At 47.1% G+C, this 17020-nt stretch overlaps 1 long non-coding RNA gene across 1 annotated transcript; it reads right to left on the minus strand.

The window, feature by feature from the left end:
- Positions 1-8209: 8209 nt before the first annotated feature.
- LOC116103416 lies at positions 8210-17014 on the minus strand. Its single transcript, XR_004123470.1, has 2 exons — positions 9551-17014; positions 8210-9335 (listed from the first exon to the last, which is right to left on the minus strand). It is a non-coding gene; the product is annotated as an uncharacterized LOC116103416 (long non-coding RNA).
- Positions 17015-17020: the final 6 nt, after the last annotated feature.

Consider the following 17020-nt stretch of genomic DNA (forward strand, 5'->3'; position numbering starts at 1 on the left):
AAACCAGCTATGGTGGTTCTTGCCCTTAGTCTAGCACTCAGGAGGCAGAGACAAGTGCATCACTGTGAAATCCAGGCCAGCCTGATCTGACTACATGAGTTCTAGGCCAGGCAGAGCAACAGAGTGAGACCTTGTCTAAAAACAATAGCAAAACAAAACAAAAAAAGAGAAAGAAATAAAGAAGGTGAAGAAAAAGAACCAAAGAAAGAAAAATTTTAAATAGCACTTAAGGAGGCTAGAGGTATAGTTTGGGGTCAAGAGCACAGTCAGAATCAGGTGGTGGTGCACAGACCTTTAATCCCAGCACTTGGGAGGCAAAGGGAAGCAGATCTCTATGAGTTTGATGTCAGCCTGGTCTACAGAGCAAGTTCTAAAACACCCAAGGCTAAACAGAGATACCCTGTCTCAAAAAAAGAAAAAGTAAACAAAGAGAAAATAAGTAATTTGCTATTTTAAATATGATTGTTTTGGGGGGCATGGTGGTACCAGCTTCTCATCTCAGCTACACAAGAAACCAAGGCAGTAGGAGTGGACAGTAGCTCAGGCAAGGTAGTGGGCCCCATCTCAAGGCAGTAAAAGCTGGCTTGGGAATATAATTTAGTGACCTAACATGTACAAGGCCCTGGGTTGAATTTCCAATATAGCAAAAAAATAAAATGATGAGCAAAATAGGCTTGTATTTAAAACCTTGTGACAACTGGTAAATTTTATAAGTAATGAAAATGATGTGGGGGCCGGGCTCAAAGTACGACTACATGGCCCAAGCAGCAGTGTTTTTCCAGGATTTTGCCTTTACCAGCATGGTTCCGGAACATGCTTTTGTGGGGGCAGAGGGAAGTGCTTCTTTTTCTGGAGTTAAGCACAACTATAAATATTGGTGACGCAGCTAGAGAGGACTGTGGCTGCAGCTCCCAAACCTGCGTCAGTGACTGTCACCAGCTGTGGGTGGCTTCCGACAGCGCTAAAGTGTGTGGGACTCTAATTACGTCCGGAAGGATGAGCCTCTAGGTGAACTGGTAAGGATATTCCAGGCGGGGGACTCTGGAGGTAGGATAGTTATTTCTAACTGACTGACAGGATCTTGGCCAGGATTAGACTGGGGGCACGTACAGCGAAGAGATGTCTAAGGCTAGAGGCCAGGGTCAGAGCTTAGCCCTGTGGCTGGAGTTCCAGCGGCAGAAAAATGTTCAGGCTGTGGACCTTGTACGCCTTCCAGGTGGGGATCACAAAGCTGCTCTTTGTTGCAAGGAGAGGCACAGAGCATCCTGACCAGGTCTTTCCGGAAGGCTGAAGCTGGGATCCCACAGATGCAGATGCTCTGCCTCGGAGACTCCCACTAGGCCAAGGCTGGCGCTGTGCTCGCTGTGCCCCGGAAACCCCCACCACTGCCCAGAGTGATACCCCCAGTCTCTCTCCTGCTTCATTAATCGACAACTGGATGTCCAGAGCCGAGGTATCCTGAGTGCCAGGGGTCTAAGTTGCGATTCTAGAATTCCTCTGGGAGGCACATGGCCTCCTAAAGAGCCAGCAGGGAGCTCAGCTGTTGTGGCGGATCCACAGAGAAAACTGTTAGGACATAGGTTCAGGCCCATAGAAGGTCCTTATTAGCTGCTTGGATCCAAGATGTAGACCCAAGCCTTTTTTTTTTTTTTTTTTGGTTTTTCGAGACAGGGTTTCTCTGTGTAGCCCTGGCTGTCCTGGTACTCACTCTGTAGACCAGGTTGGCCTTGAACTCAGAAATCCGCCTGCCTCTGCCTCCCAAGTGCTGGGATTAAAGGCGTGCACCACCACTGCCCGGCTGGAGGCATTTTCTCAGTGGAGGCTCCTTTCTCTCAGATGACTCTAGCTTGTGTCAAGTTGACAGACAGCCGGGAGCCCTGCCTTCCTAGTCCAGATCCTCCTGCTTCAGCCTCTAGATGCTGAGATCACAGATGTGCCCATGACTCAGCTAGCTAGGGAACTGCAAGGCCCAGGTGTTCTCTGTGGCTCTCTGAAGCTCTGCTGCTCTCTCTGGCTTTCTTTCCAAACATAGCCAACATGAATGTATCCTCAGAAGCTTCAAGAAGGGTTGTTGGGGAGGGCCAGCTGTACTACCTCAGGACCCTGAATTGGGGATCCCTGGAATCTGCCTAGATTGTTGGTAGAGGTCCTACCTCTCAGTAACCCTAACGCTGAGGGTGCTGAGGCAGGAGGATCCCAGAGCTTGCTGTCCAGCATCTAAGACATGGAGAGCCTGTCTCCAGAGTAGCATGGACTATGATGGTAAAAGTGAGCCTTAAGTTCTGGCCTCATGGTGTGCGTGGTCCCTGAAGGTACCCAAGGATTCTGAATGCTGTATCCAAAGACCAGCAGCCTGGAAGGAAAGCCCAGCCAGGCAGAGCAGAACAGGCAGCCTAGAAGAGCTGTGAAGAGAGACTGACAGCCAAGGAGTCAAAGGACTAGGCAGAAACCACAGCTAAGACGAGATCACTGTGAATTTGGGAAACTGGTGATCTGCCGGGGTTTATGAGGGAGAGAGGGACAGTCCAGCTCTAATACCACTGTCGAAAAGCTGTGACCTTGGTTTGTCTCCAGACCCTGAATGGGAAGAGGTATAAGCTCTCATGTGGCTCGCAGTGGCCTCCTGCTTTTCTAAAGGGACACAGAGGGCCTGGCAGAACCCTGGGGATCTGCCAAACCTTCTCCTAGGAACTGCTAAGTCCTTTGGGGAAGAGGAAAGAGGGGCCTGGAGCCAGAGCAGGAAGGAAGCAGGGTACTGCGGGGACTCGAACCCCGGCCCGGAGGGTGGGCGTGCCACCACCAGTGCCTTTTGCTTTTTCCTGCTCACATTCTCACAGACAAAGGTGAAAAGCAAAACCTGAGCGAGGCCATGAGCCTCGGTCAGGAAAAGAAACACCTGCGGCGGCTCCATGCCCCTCCCAGGCTCCTGCCTGTCCTGACACCCTGCCAAAGGCTCCAGGGGACTCATGTCCCCTTGCCTCCAAGTGCATGTTCCTCACCCTACATGAGATGTGCATGCATGAAATCAGACCCAAAAACTGAACCACAAGTCACAGCCTACTTGCTCTGAGTCAGAGTCAGGTGCAATAAGTTCTGTATGAGTGGACACTTCCAGAAAGATCCTAAGCCACCCGAGGTCTGCCTCTGTGTGGCGGGGGAGGTAGGAGAGGGAAAATGGATGCTACTCTCATTTTTATACTTTTCCCACGATTCCACCTTTATCCCAATAACTCACAATTAAACAGGTCTCAGAACTAAGGGAGCTTTCAACATTTGAGCTAGCTCAAGTGCAGTGAGCGGGTTCTCCAGGTCTGCTGGATCCCAGCCACCTATGTCACACAGATGAGCCCACCTGCCTTCTGTTCTCTGAGCTTGTGGTCACAGCAGGAGTCTTCCAGGGCACTGCCTTGGTTTGGGAATGTAAGTCCATCCGGAAGGAAGTAGTGTCCCCACCAGCTCTCTCGTTTTTTGAGCTCTAGCACGCTGTCCAGGTTCCAAGGATGAGAGTCACGAAGGTCCCAGAGCCACGGGGTGCACTGAGCACCCATAAACCGTGTGTGGTCCTCTGAGTCATGGGGAGGACTATGGATCCCCTTCTGTGAGTCTAATGAGGCTCAGGAACCCATATTCTCCATAGGGTCCAGGTGGGAAACAGAGTCTGAGGCTGTGACCTGCCCAGAGAGCCTGGGTCAGGCCATGCTGAGAAGAGAGTCCTCTCAACTCATACCCAGAAATCTGAGCAGTCTGCTTTACTTTACCCACACCACAGGTTCACACACACACATGCAATCACACAGTAACTCATATGAACACATATATAAACATATAGTAGGCTCACACACATACATATACACACAGATTCACATACACACTTATAAACACTAGAAGGCTCATATGCACACATTTACATATGGTAGACTCACATGTACACACATACTAGGCTCACATGAACACATTTACAAAGACACAGGCTCACATGCACACATTTACAAAGACATAGTAGGCTCACATACACACAAACATACATCACAAGCTCATATATACATATATAGTCACATAGTAGGCACGCACATATCACATGCATATATACAAACAGTAGACACACACATCATCATATATACAAACAGACAGTAGGCACACATTTACAAACACATAGTAGGCTCAAATGTATACACAAACATACACCATAGGCTCATATGGACACGCACAAACACACAATAGGCACACACACACACACACACACACACACACACACACACACACACACACACAGGCTTGTGGACTACTCGGTAGACTGGTCCCTGCAGACCCCACCATCTCCATCCACAGCTCCCAGCCCTCTGCCTGGTAGCCCTTTCTCTCCCAGCCCCCTTCAGCTCCCCACTGGTGGAGAGCACACTTACTGCAGCAGCAGAGGGGATAGGTGCGTCATCTAAGTCCCAACCTGAAAGGTACTCATAGAGCTTGGGCCTTACAAGCCCTCGGAAACGGGGGAGTCAGAACACATCCTGCAAGATGAGCAAAGGATTAATTCAACATGGTGGTGACAAGACCACCTGCTGTGACTGCGGGGACCCCAAGAGTTGAATCACATGGGGAACAAGACCACCGGTTAGAAGGCAAGGTATGAAATAGGAATGCACTCAACCCAAAGGGCATCACATCATCTCAGTGTGAGGCCAGCCTGGTCTACAGAGTGAGTTCACATCATCATCTCAGTGTGAGGCCAGCCTGGTCTACAGAGTGAGTTCACATCATCATCTCAGTGTGAGGCCAGCCTGGTCTACAGAGTGACCTCACATCATATCGGTATAGGTAACTGAGCTCCCACCATAGCACGTGAGAACCCCAACAACCAACAACCACAACTGGGGAAGAGAACTTCAGTTCCCTGCAAACAAGACTGTGTGTGTGAGTGCGTGCACGTGTGTGACATGCATGGAGGTGGTAGTGGACAGGATGGCAACTCAGCCACAGATGCAGTGGTCACAGGAATATGCCATTCAAACCTTTTTTTTTTTTTTTTGGTTTTTCGAGACAGGTTTTCTTTGTATAGCCCTGGCTGTCCTGGAGCTCACTCTGTAGACCAGGCTGGCCTCGAACTCAGAAATCCATCTGCCTCTGCCTCCCAAGTGCTGGGATTAAAGGCGTGAGCCACCACGCCCGGCTCCATTCAAACCTTTTATTGCTCAAGAATACAACCATGGATTTAGTCCCAAAACACCAGGAGGGTTTTATCCAATGTGACAAACACCTCTCATCTGCCATGAAACATCTTTAACCATTAGAGGCTGTGTATGATGGCATGCCTGTGCTGTGAGCCCAGCATTTCAGAGGCTGACACATGAAGATCATGAGTTCAAAGCTGGCCTGGGCTACAAAAACAAAACAACTCCCCCCCCACCAAAAAAAAACCCACAGCCAACAACTAAAATCAATAGAAGGATCAGAGGCAGGCAGATCTCTGAGTTCCAGACTAACCTTGTCTACAGAGTGAGTTCAAGGACACAGTGAGACCTTGTCCCCACCAAAAAAAAGGAACTATGTCCTCCATATGTTCTGCGGTGCAGACTCCTTTCCGACTCCCTCAGATCACTACACATTACAGCACACATAGACTATGGGAGTGGAGAAATAATGGCCAAGTACTTGGAATCTGGAGAGCTAAGTTTAGATCACACAGCAGAACTAAACCACAAATACAGCAGCAATAGCAAAGCTACTTCTAAATGTAGAAGCCTAGGGACCACAGCCAGCCCGGCTCACCTGCTGCCTGCCCTCACCACTGAGGCTGTGGCAGGCGCCCAGCCTCCTAGGCCTCCTGAACCTTGAGGTGGTTTCTATTCTCACTCCTGGCTATGCTACATTCTTCTGTAGTTACCTCCTGGCTTGTTCCATCACCTTCTGAGGCCTGTTCCTGTGAAAAGCAGAACAGGGCCAGTCACCTTGTATGTTCACGGGTCTGCTCAGTGCAGGGCTGACCAGAGGACAGATGGAATTTGAAACCATGGCCAACAGTTCACTGTTTTCCTTTGCTGGAAAACCCCACATGCTTGCAAAACACTCACTCCTCAGGGGTTTCAAGTGGCCTCCTCATACACGCTTCGCCATCAGCAACCAATCTTGCCTGTAGCCAAAGGCCAGAGCCAGAGCAAGACTCCACCGTCACCCCCTGTTTCTGATTCTGTTGATAGGAGCATATAACCTGGACGGGCATAAATAGATAGGTTGAACATAAGAGCACAAAATCCAAGGAGACCAGGGAGAAAAATTAATGAAACTCAGGTGGAACCCACTCTCCACTCCACATTAGCAGAGTTCTGGGACCAGAGCTGAGCAGCAGAGTCTGCCTTGTGTGTTTGGGGTTTCATCCCCAGCACCAAACAAAACAGAGCCCAGAGAGAGCTGTGGCTTCATCTGAAGCTTCTTGTGAAAGGTCAAACTGGTCGTCTTCAAAGTCTATTCGAGAGAAAGAAAAACCAGGAATTAAACCAGGGGAGGCCATTCTTAGTGAGGATGTCAAGTTATATATTAAAAAACAAACAAACAAAACAAAAAACCCCAAAAATCAAAAAACCTCTACGCTAGCATTCATAAAAATGGCAATTTCCTTTGAAAACAAACTTTATACATATGACTTACAGTGAAATAGAAATATTGAGTAGTCCAGTAACCCTAGAACAACGACTTCCAGAGAGCAACTGAACCAGTGAAGAGCACCAAACACCCGGGTGTCATGGGACACCATATGCTGTGTATTCTGTAGGATGGAGACAAGGCTGAGTGTCACACAGCTGTGGGCAGCCTCCCCAGCCCCACACTGCCCCTCAGCCTCACACCGTATTCATCCTCACTTCATTGTTGAGGAGATGCCTTAGAGAATTTAAGAAATGCAGCCTGGGCATGGCGGAGTAAGAGGAGGAGAAATCGTTTAGCTGTTAAGAGTACCACTCATCCAGAGGATCCAGGTTCAAATCCCAGTACCTAGAAGGCAGCTCACAACCATTTAACTCCTGGCTCAGGGGATCTGATGCCCTCTTCTGGTCTCCATGGCTAATGTAGGCATGTGGTACACAGAAATACATACACACATACCAAAAATAAATACAAAGAAATGTAGATGGGCCAATGTCATCCTGTGGTCCCAGCTACTTGGAGATTAAGGTAGGAAGATCACTTGAGACCAGTTGGTTAACATAGTGAGATTTTGTCCCTTAAAAACAAAATGAAACACCAAAAACTTAAGAAACATCTAGAAAGCTGTTCTCAGACCAGACCTCCCAATCTGCTCTAATAATATCTGATCTCAACCTTCCCTGGCAGTATCCTGAAGTTCATGTAGGTCTTCAAAGTCTATGTCAGCAGAGTAAAACTTAAGGTTCTGTGGGGGCACACCTTTAACTCCAGCACTGGAGAGGAAGCAGAGGAAGGCCAATTACTGAGTCTGAGGCTAGCCTGGTCTACAAGTTCCATTCAGGTCAGTCAGGACTGAATAGAAAGAACCTGTCTCAAACAAACAAAACTCTAGGCCTGGGAATGGCTTAGGTTTAGCAATCATAGATGAGCTATTGATATTAATGAAGTTATCAATGTGATGCTGAGACTGGCCTGGGACACAGGGCGCAGGTCCTCTAAGGAGACAGCCCTGTACTTACTGCCTCATGCCCTAGCTCAGACGCTGCTCTAGAAGACAACACACATTTGAAGTATCGGATGGTAACTCAGCATCTAGTCTGCCGGGTCAGGCACATGTCTGAATATGGAAGGATGGAAAGCTATTCTTTGGAGCACTGGTTAAGCTCAGGGCGTGGACATCTGTAGAAAGACAGACCCATCCTACAGCCACAAGAGTCCCAAGTCTCATGATCACTCAAGGTGCTCACCCACTTGCCAGAGTGAGCACAGGGTGCCCTGGTGATTGTACAGCTCACTGTTAAGGCCCACGAAGGCCACAGAAACCCTCCAGCATTCTGAGGACCAGCAGTGACAGGCTCAGTCCAGGGATCCAGGGTCTCACTCACATAGAGCCCAGATGACAGGCGGGAAATTCAGTGTCCTTTGCTCAACCCCAAAAGTGGCGTCTGAAAGGAGGATGAGGGGTATTCAGAAGGAGCCCAAGGCTTCCAGGGCAACAAGACAGTGTGTGATCCTTCCACAACCGAGCTGCTCACAACACAGCAGACAGTTACCACCATTTTCCTACATCAAGCTCACAGGAGGCAACAGTGTCGCCTCGCTGGGACCAGTCAGTCACACAGGTGCTCCCTTTCGTCTGCCTAACACCTGTGGTCTCTGTGGACACAGCAGCATGGAACCTGAAGCAGCCAGCTGTTGGCTTCCTCTGCAGTCGGGTGGCTTTTTAATTCTTGCAGTAGTGGACAGAAAGCCTTAGGCAAGCTCTCTCCTATATGAACTACATTTGTAGCCTTCAAACTACTTGTAACACATAAATGTAGCCAGTGACAGGCGTTAGTAGGTAGACACACACCCACCAAGGCCTGACTTCCCGGGTTTGACCCCTGGACCATGTGGTGGAGGAAAACTGCTTCCCACAAGTTGTCCTCTGCCCCCACACATGTATACACACAATATATACATTAACTATGCTAAAAGACACTATTCTGGGGATTTGGCTCACCGGCAGAATGCTTGCCTGTCAATCAAGAGGCCCTGGGTTCAGCTGGGTGGTGGTACATGCCTATAATGACAGCACTCTGGAGGCAAGGCAGGAGGATCTCTGAGTTCTTGGCCAGCCTGGTCTACAGAGCCAGGGCTGTTACACAGAGAAGCCCTGTCTTGATAAAAAGGGGAGGGCGAACATCACACACACACACACTCACCAGTAAGAACCTACTTGAAAAACAAAGGGTCAGCAGAGGCAGGCCTCAAGGTGGCTGGCCGTCAACAGGGGCAGCATAGGACACCATGGCAGCTCCTCAGATCCAGTTAAACTACTTACTGTACCATCTCGAAGTAGTTAGTAGCTCCTCTCTATGTACATAAACTATGGAAAACACGTTCGCAAAAAGACTTGAACACACATGTTCATAGCACCATTGCTAGCATTAGGCAATAAGTAGAAACACTTCAAACCTCCAGTGGAACGGAGAAATGAAATGTGCTAAAGCAATGCAATGGAATATTATTCAGCCACAAGGAGGAAGAAAAATCGTATCATACACTTCTATAGATACCATGCCACGTGAGGTGAGACAGATGTTGTATTACACTTACATGAGGTACCAAGTACAGGCAGGTTCACAGGGAAGCAAGCATAAAGGCTATGGGGGTGGGAAGGAAGGGCAGTTAGGAGGCTGTGAAGACAGAACCACCACCTGCAGTAATGAACAAGCCAACAGCTCACAATATCACACATACCAACCACAGAACTGCTACCTCAAAGTCATAGATTTTGGAGACATAAGTCAATTTCCCCAAAAAACTAACATTTAAAAAGGAAACTTCATAGTTTTACCAAAAATAAAAAAGGAACATTGAAATACATAACTATTTAAACTTAAAAACCCTATAAGCAAAACAACAGACGAACCTATAAGCAGGTCACTCCAACTCATCCTGTGGACCAAACAGAACAAGGGCCTCTCAAAGCACCATGAAGTCCGGTTGGCATGCAGCTCCCAGGGCCAGTGGAATCCTGCTTCACCTGTTGATGGATCCCACGGGTGGGCTGTGTGGAACACAAGCTATGATGTTCATGGTTTCTTGGTGAATTAAGTATAGCAAATGCTAATAAAATAGGAGAGATGCATGGGAGATGGATGGGTCCTATGGGGACATAACCACCAGAGACAACTGTTCCTGAGTGGAAAACCTATGAGGACAGGCCTATCCAGGATCAAGAGTGCCAGCAGTGTGTTATTTCTCTAGCCCTAACTCAAGTCCAAGGTAGATAATGAATAACCCTTCTTATACACAGGAAAGTCAAGGGAGCAAGATGGTCATGAAGTAAACAAGAGACAGGCCAGGGTGAGAGTTGGTGTCCTGACACAGTGGTTTTTTAGCTGGTATGCTGTTTGCCTTCCCGATGGCCTTTGTGGTGAACCCAGTGCCTACATTAAAGACAGAGTACGGGTGAACATGAGTTACCATCATCAGACACTTTGACGGAAAAACATAACCAGCCACAAGTCAAAACATGTCATTTCAAGGAACAAATATTTTGAGTGTACAAAGACTACATGAAGAGGCCTTGGCTCTGCCCTACTAAAAATGTCAGTCTGCCAAGAGATCTGGGTAGCAATGGGGTGTGGACTGAGGTAGGAGTGCTGATAAAGAAAACTGCAAGGTCCCCACCCTGTGCCTGCTCATCAGCACCAGGACCCAGGAACCCTGAACACACATGAGCTGAGTCATCAGCTGCCTATGACCTGAACAGGCTGTGTGACCATGGGTCACTGATCCCTTCAGCAGTCACACTGTTGTCTGCGTAGCACGAATTATCTGCTTATCTGCGAGATGCACACACATGAACACACGAGACAGGTGTCTGTATCATGATGTATTCAAACAGTATGAAGTTAAAAAGGCACTGGGAAAGCTGAAAGCAAGGCAGCTCCAGCCGACTAGGCCAAAGAAAGTCTCTAGCTAACAATTCACGATGCATTTTAAAACAGCCAAGCTAGACGCTTACCTCACGCCATACACCAAAGCAATTTCTGGAAGCTGAAAGGGTTGATCGTCAAAATGGATCCAAAAGAACATATGATGTCCATGCCATGCTGACAGCAAAGCCCACCAGGACTATTTCAAAGACTTGCTGAGGTCTTAAAAGAGAAACTGCAAACCTAAAAACCATTCTGAAGAACAGAGGACAGGAGTGAACACAGAACAACTGGGGTAAAGACGAAGCCGAAGGCTGACATGGAGTGCACACAACTATGTTCCAGATGTTACAGCTAGCGAGTCCTGGCCCCATCCCCTAATCAACTCAGTTACCTTTCTCTCTCTCTCTCTTTTAAAGCCAGGAAAATGCAAAATCAAAGATGGACCTGCCAGACTAGAGCAGCTCTTCACTGGTCATTTGCTGGGTGGGAATGGCTGAACCTCTTCCATGGGGAACACACCTGAGAATAAGAGTTTAAAGGTTTTTCCTAATGGTTCCCAAACTCTGGGCCAGGAGTTTCTCTTCTCAGAACGTCCCCGTCTTTTCCCAGAATAAGTCAGAACACATCCCCAAACAGGGACAGAACCAGTAAAAAGCCCGAGTGTCTCTGGACAGTCACTCTGACCTCTGCATGGCCAGCATACGAACTGAAGAAAACACTTGGCTCAGCGCTTGCTTCCAGGCACATGACTTGGGGAGAAAGGGTGGGCTACCCTAGGGGAACTGACAGGAGACCCTTACCAGGATGGGCAATTAGGAAGGAGACCAACAGTCTCTCCTCAACCTAGCAGCTCAGGAATAAACCTTCCTGTCTCCCACTAAACAAGGCGTTCACAGCATCAGGCTCAAAACACCAAAGAGCTGGCACTTTGTGGCCGGAGAAGCTTGGCCAGCACACAGTTCATTTTGTCCTGTGCCACTCAGTAAATGTGTAGTAGCCACATCAGGCTTCCTGACCCCACTCATCACAGCAACTTACGTCCAAATAGAGCCACGGGAGTGGGGCAAAGTCCAAATAGAGCCACGGGAGTGGGGCAAAGAACGGGTTCACCAAAGTCTTGGATTAGACCGAGTTTTCTGTGCTCCTTATAAAATCCAAAAACCACCAATAAACAAGTACACTTGTATACTTAAAATACTTAACAGCAAAGTATCATAAAAATCCAAAAACCACCAATAAACAAGTACATTTGTATACTTAAAATACTCAACAGCAAAGTATCATAAATTATAGAAGTCAGAGAGGGCTAGAAGTGTTTGCAACACAAATGGTTAGTTTCCTTAATATGTAAAGAGCACTTTAAATCAGTAAACATACCAATCACAACTACAATTAAGTACCATTTTGTTCAAAGTTCTAGTAAGCTGGCATCAGGAGAAGGCAGGTCAGGGTGAAGCACGGCAGCCATGTGCTGGCACTAAAATCAGACTCCATTTAAACACCAGGACTAGGTCTACAGAACTCTCTAGGAGGGGCTTGGCAAGCAGCCCTCCTCACTGTGACCTTTAGCACAATTCTATTTTAGGGGGAGAGGTGTCAGTGTTCTTTTGAGACTATGCAGCCATGGGGCTCACTATGCAGACCCCAAAACCAGAGAACTACCTGAATTTGTCCCCAAAGCACTGGCATAAAATGTACACCTCACTTGGCTCCTGGGTGCAATTTACTAGATTTGCATAAACTCATTAGCATTGTTATCAGAACAGTGTTACGGATCTCGTCAATGACAGAGGCCACCAAACAGGAGATGGACAGTGTGACAGCTATAAGTAACCACCAAAAATACATAAAGCACTCTGTGGGCCACTAAGATGGCTCAGCAACTACCGGGGCTTGCCACCAAGTTTGATAACCTGATTCAATTCCAACTACCCATACAACAGAAGGGGAGAAAAGACATCTGCAGGTTGTCCTTTGACCTCCACAGGTGCCTCATGGAACTTAAAACTTCTCCTCTCCGCCAAGCAAGTGTAATTTTTAAAAAGTATTCTGTGACAGAAGTCACTGTTTGGGAAGGGATCGGGCCTGCAGGATAAGACATCCAGGAGTAGGTGGTCGACCCCTAGTCTGGATGTTGGTCAAGGTCCTCTAACTGTACAGGCTAATACTAATGATCACATTTTTTTTGTTTATTTTTTGAGACAGGGTTTCTCTACATAGCCCTGATATCCCGGAATTTACTCTGTAGACCAGGCTGGCCATGAATTCAGAGATCTGCCTGCCTCTGCCTCCCAAGTGCTGGGATTAAAGACTTGCATACCTGACCCAGTCACACACCATTTCAGGGCACTGAGATAGATGGCTCAGCAGGTAAAGGTGCTGGCTGCCAAGCATGCCAACCTCAGCTCAATCCCCAGAGCCGAGTGGTAGAAGGAAACCCAATCCAACAACACTGTCCTCTGACCTTTACCCTGTGCTGGCATACACGCATGAGTATAAGAAATATTTCAGTCAGGTTAGGTTAAGCCACAGGTAAAACAGAATAAGATACCTTATTCTGTTCAAGATGCTTATTCAAGATGCTTAAGGACAGTTAAATATTCACATGAGTAACCAGGAAACTAGAGAAGAGTTGAGTTAGGAGGTAGGGCCGCCCTCATCATATACCAAAGCACCAACTGCAGAGTCCAGAGAGAACCAACAGAAGTAAAAGCATGAATAGTGTTGAATTAGACCAAACTTTCTGAGCTCATCATAAAATGCAGAAAAAAATACCAATAAACAAGTACATCTGTATATTTAAAATATTCAACAGCAAAGTATCATAAACTATAAAAGTCAGAGAGGACCAGAAGTGTTTGCAACACAAATGGTTAGTTTCCTTAATATGAAAAGAGCACTTTAAATCAACAAACATACCAATCAAAGCTACAATTGAAAATTACCCTTCACTTCTCACACTTGACAAATACCCAAGTTTAGGGACAAGCATTGTTAAGGTGTGGGGAAAAGCCAATTGGAGCATCTTACAGAAGGCATCCCATGTCCCCCATGCTCCTGAATGGGCATACTTGCCTATACACATCAAGACGCATGTAAATAGATATTTAGTACTTAGTAATCGACACTCGACATTGCTAGAAACAGCTCAGTTGTTCCCCCGAGCAGGAGTGGGGCATTCAAATGAGGCTACAGCTCTGTTGGCCCAACAGCCTTGAGGGCGAGACAAGGCATGGCCAGACCACACGCCACTGCACCATGCGCTGTCTAGAAGCAAGAGATCACCTACACACTTGCAGTTCTAATATTAACAAGTATCATCTACACATTCTCTGTGTGTATAAGGGGCAAGCGCTGGAGGGAACTTGCTGTGGGGTCACACAGTCAGCAGAGGGGACAGTACACTGGTCATTAGAGTGAAGGGAGAAGCCCAGCACAACCCGCTGGTGAGGAAGAGGCTGCCAGACAGAAGCTGGCCCCACCATCCAGTGTCTAACTCTCTGGGACCCTAGGAGGCAAGGACAGGCAAGGAGGAGACAGAGGGAGCTCACACCTGTTCCCTGGGCACTTGGTGGCCTCAGAGGACAGAGTACCCTTAATCTAGAAAGCGGTGTGGGTGTACTAAAGGAACAAGCAAGAATGAATGCAGCTTTCACAAGCATCATAGCCGTCCTTAAGGTTTTTTATAGCCCAGGCTGCAGAGCAGAGGCTGGCCTGAAACACCTGATCCTCCTGCTTCTACTGTCCCAGTGTGTGCAGCTTGACAGGGGTGTATTATCATGCCTGGTTTGACTTCGGTTTTTAACCTGCTTGAGGTAAGGACCAGAAGCTGCCTGAGACTCAAAATCCATTATCATTCCAGCACCACCTGTTAAGTTCTGGTAGGGACATAACATATAGTGCAGGCACTCGCCAGCCCTAACACAACCTCACAGCTGGCGGGAGACCAGAAGAAGTTGATTTTGGCTGCAGAAACACTAAGCTAACTACTGAACAAAACCGAGATTCAAGAGTGGAGAGTCAGAGCATTCATGAGAGCTCGGAGCTGCAGTTGGGAGCCCTCGGCCTCCTTCAGGACTGGCTTCATTAGTGTCCTGAGGAGTAAAAGCTCAGTGACCACTGCTTGCAATGACCAGAAAATCCTGGAACAGCCTGAAGGGATCAGTAGGAAAAGGGTCAAAATTACTGGAGCCACATGACAAGACAAAATATTATGAAGTTATAAAAACAGTACACATTACATGATTCCACTTAAAAACAGATTAGTAATATTAGGTGACTTCATGAAGGGGAGGTGTCTTAGAATATAAATCCTGGCACCAGACATGGGAGAGGGACATCAAGATAACATTCTGGGGTTTTTACTCCCAAGTTCATGATGAGTGACTTACTTATAAGTTACCACAATTATACTATACAGCCCTACCCATTACAACAGTACTTATAAAAACATCAGCCCAGGCTTACCTAAATCTGCAGTGTTGGACTCCTTAGAAGAGCTGCTCTGATGCAAGGATAAGCGGAGGAAAAGCTCAGCCAGCAGTCTCAGGACAGAATAACTTGTACCTTTGCAAAATCACAATCTCTTGTGTCTTAGACATTGGGGTCCTGATCATAACTAAGCCAAGGTTATCAAATTTATACACATAGATGACAAGAATCTAACACACCATGGGCCACTGTGAACATGTGACAGAGCCAAGAAAGCAACTGGTAGAAACGTAATGTTCCATATGCAAAGTGCCTAAGACCTACCAACACGGACTCCCACACTCCACGTGCGCAGGCCTGCCTACCTCTGCAGAGGGCAACAGAACACAGCAGTTTCTCTGTGTAGCCTTGGCTGTCTGTCCTGGAACTCACTCTGTAGACCAGGCTAACACAGCAGTTGTCTGACCCACCAGTGCTACCCACTCAGACACTGGGGCACAAGGGAATGCCCGAGAACTAGATCTCATGGTACAGTTGTCGATCCCTAACATTAAAGAACACACCTTTCCTCGCTGGCAGGAAAGCTGAAATTTAATGTGTGGCACAGCCAGGGTAAGAAAGGGGCAGCTGTATGCTCATGGAGCCCCCACTAAGTGGAATTTTGTCATCCTGAAACGGTTTACAGAAGAAAGGGATGCAGCCTCTCTCCATAAAGACATGACTAGGAGATCAGCAGGACAACTTAGGGGTGATAGCCGTTACCTCTGGATGGTGAGTGCTCAGGCTGGATTCTGTCTGAGTCACTCCTCTAATGAGGCTATAGGAGAGGTGACCTTGTCACCCGCATGAGTATCAAGGACTTTTGTACACAGCACCAGATAAATTCCACCCATTTAAAACAAATGTTCCAGAAGATACGAACAGCAAAATATCTGCTTTAAAGAATTCATTGGGTACAGTGTCAAAGTCATGGAGGGAGCAAGCCACTTTTGTTACTGCCCTGCCTTTCATATTGATAGAAGAGTCAGACATATTGACAGATTATTAAAAATAAGGACGCAATGGAAGAGCTACACTATGAGCCAGAGACTAAAACTAGTCCAGTTTGTGCATTCAAGATCCAACAAGGACAGAACACTGATGATGTCAGGGACCTTCCTACCAGATGCTAAATGTGACAGTTGTTAAGATCCATTATTTTATTTGTAAAAATGAAAACTAGAGCATGAAATGTCCAATGCTTTAGACACATAATTATGAAAGACTGGTATTGGGGAAGCGGAGCAATGGCTTACCATCGTTCTCGGTAGTGGGTGGAATTTGCTCGCATGAGAAGAATATCTATGTCCACAGGGCAAGCCCACACATGAACAGCTGAAGAAAAATGAGAAGCAACTCCAAGAACTAATCAGCTATGGTTAGACTTAGATGGTTTAAGTCCTTGTGCATCATATATATCCTAATACAGTGGGTTAAGCCATAAAACTCATGACTAGCAAACAATTACAGAGATGTAGATTAAGACGAGGCACTTTTAAGGTCTGAGGATGCAACTCAGTAGTGTAGCACTTGTCTAGTATTTTTAAAGCAAAACAAAACAAAAAACAAAGGAACAATACAGACTTTATGACATTGGATCTGGCGATGATTTCTTAGATGACACCCAAAGTGCAGGCAGCAAAAGCAAACACACACTAACAATGCCACAGCTTAAAACTCGGGCTGAGAAGATGGCTGTGTGGGTGAAGGCGCTGGTTGCCAAACCTGAAGGGCAATTGTATTCAATCTCTCAGATCCGCAGGGTGGAAAGACTGACTCTCACAAGCTGTCCTCTGACCCTCAGGAGTGCTGGGACACAGACACTATGGTAATACATGTAACTATAAGGAAAAAAAGCTCAGCAGGCACCTTTATGGAGTGGAAGATAATACCAGCCAGGTCATAGCCGATCACAAGGTTAATACCCAGAACACAGCCAAATCCTGCAGGTCAACGATGGCTAACAAATCCATAACCTTTTAAAC

Source organism: Mastomys coucha, unplaced genomic scaffold, assembly GCF_008632895.1.
Source record: "Mastomys coucha isolate ucsf_1 unplaced genomic scaffold, UCSF_Mcou_1 pScaffold21, whole genome shotgun sequence".
In the NCBI taxonomy this organism is placed as follows: domain Eukaryota; kingdom Metazoa; phylum Chordata; class Mammalia; order Rodentia; family Muridae; genus Mastomys; species Mastomys coucha.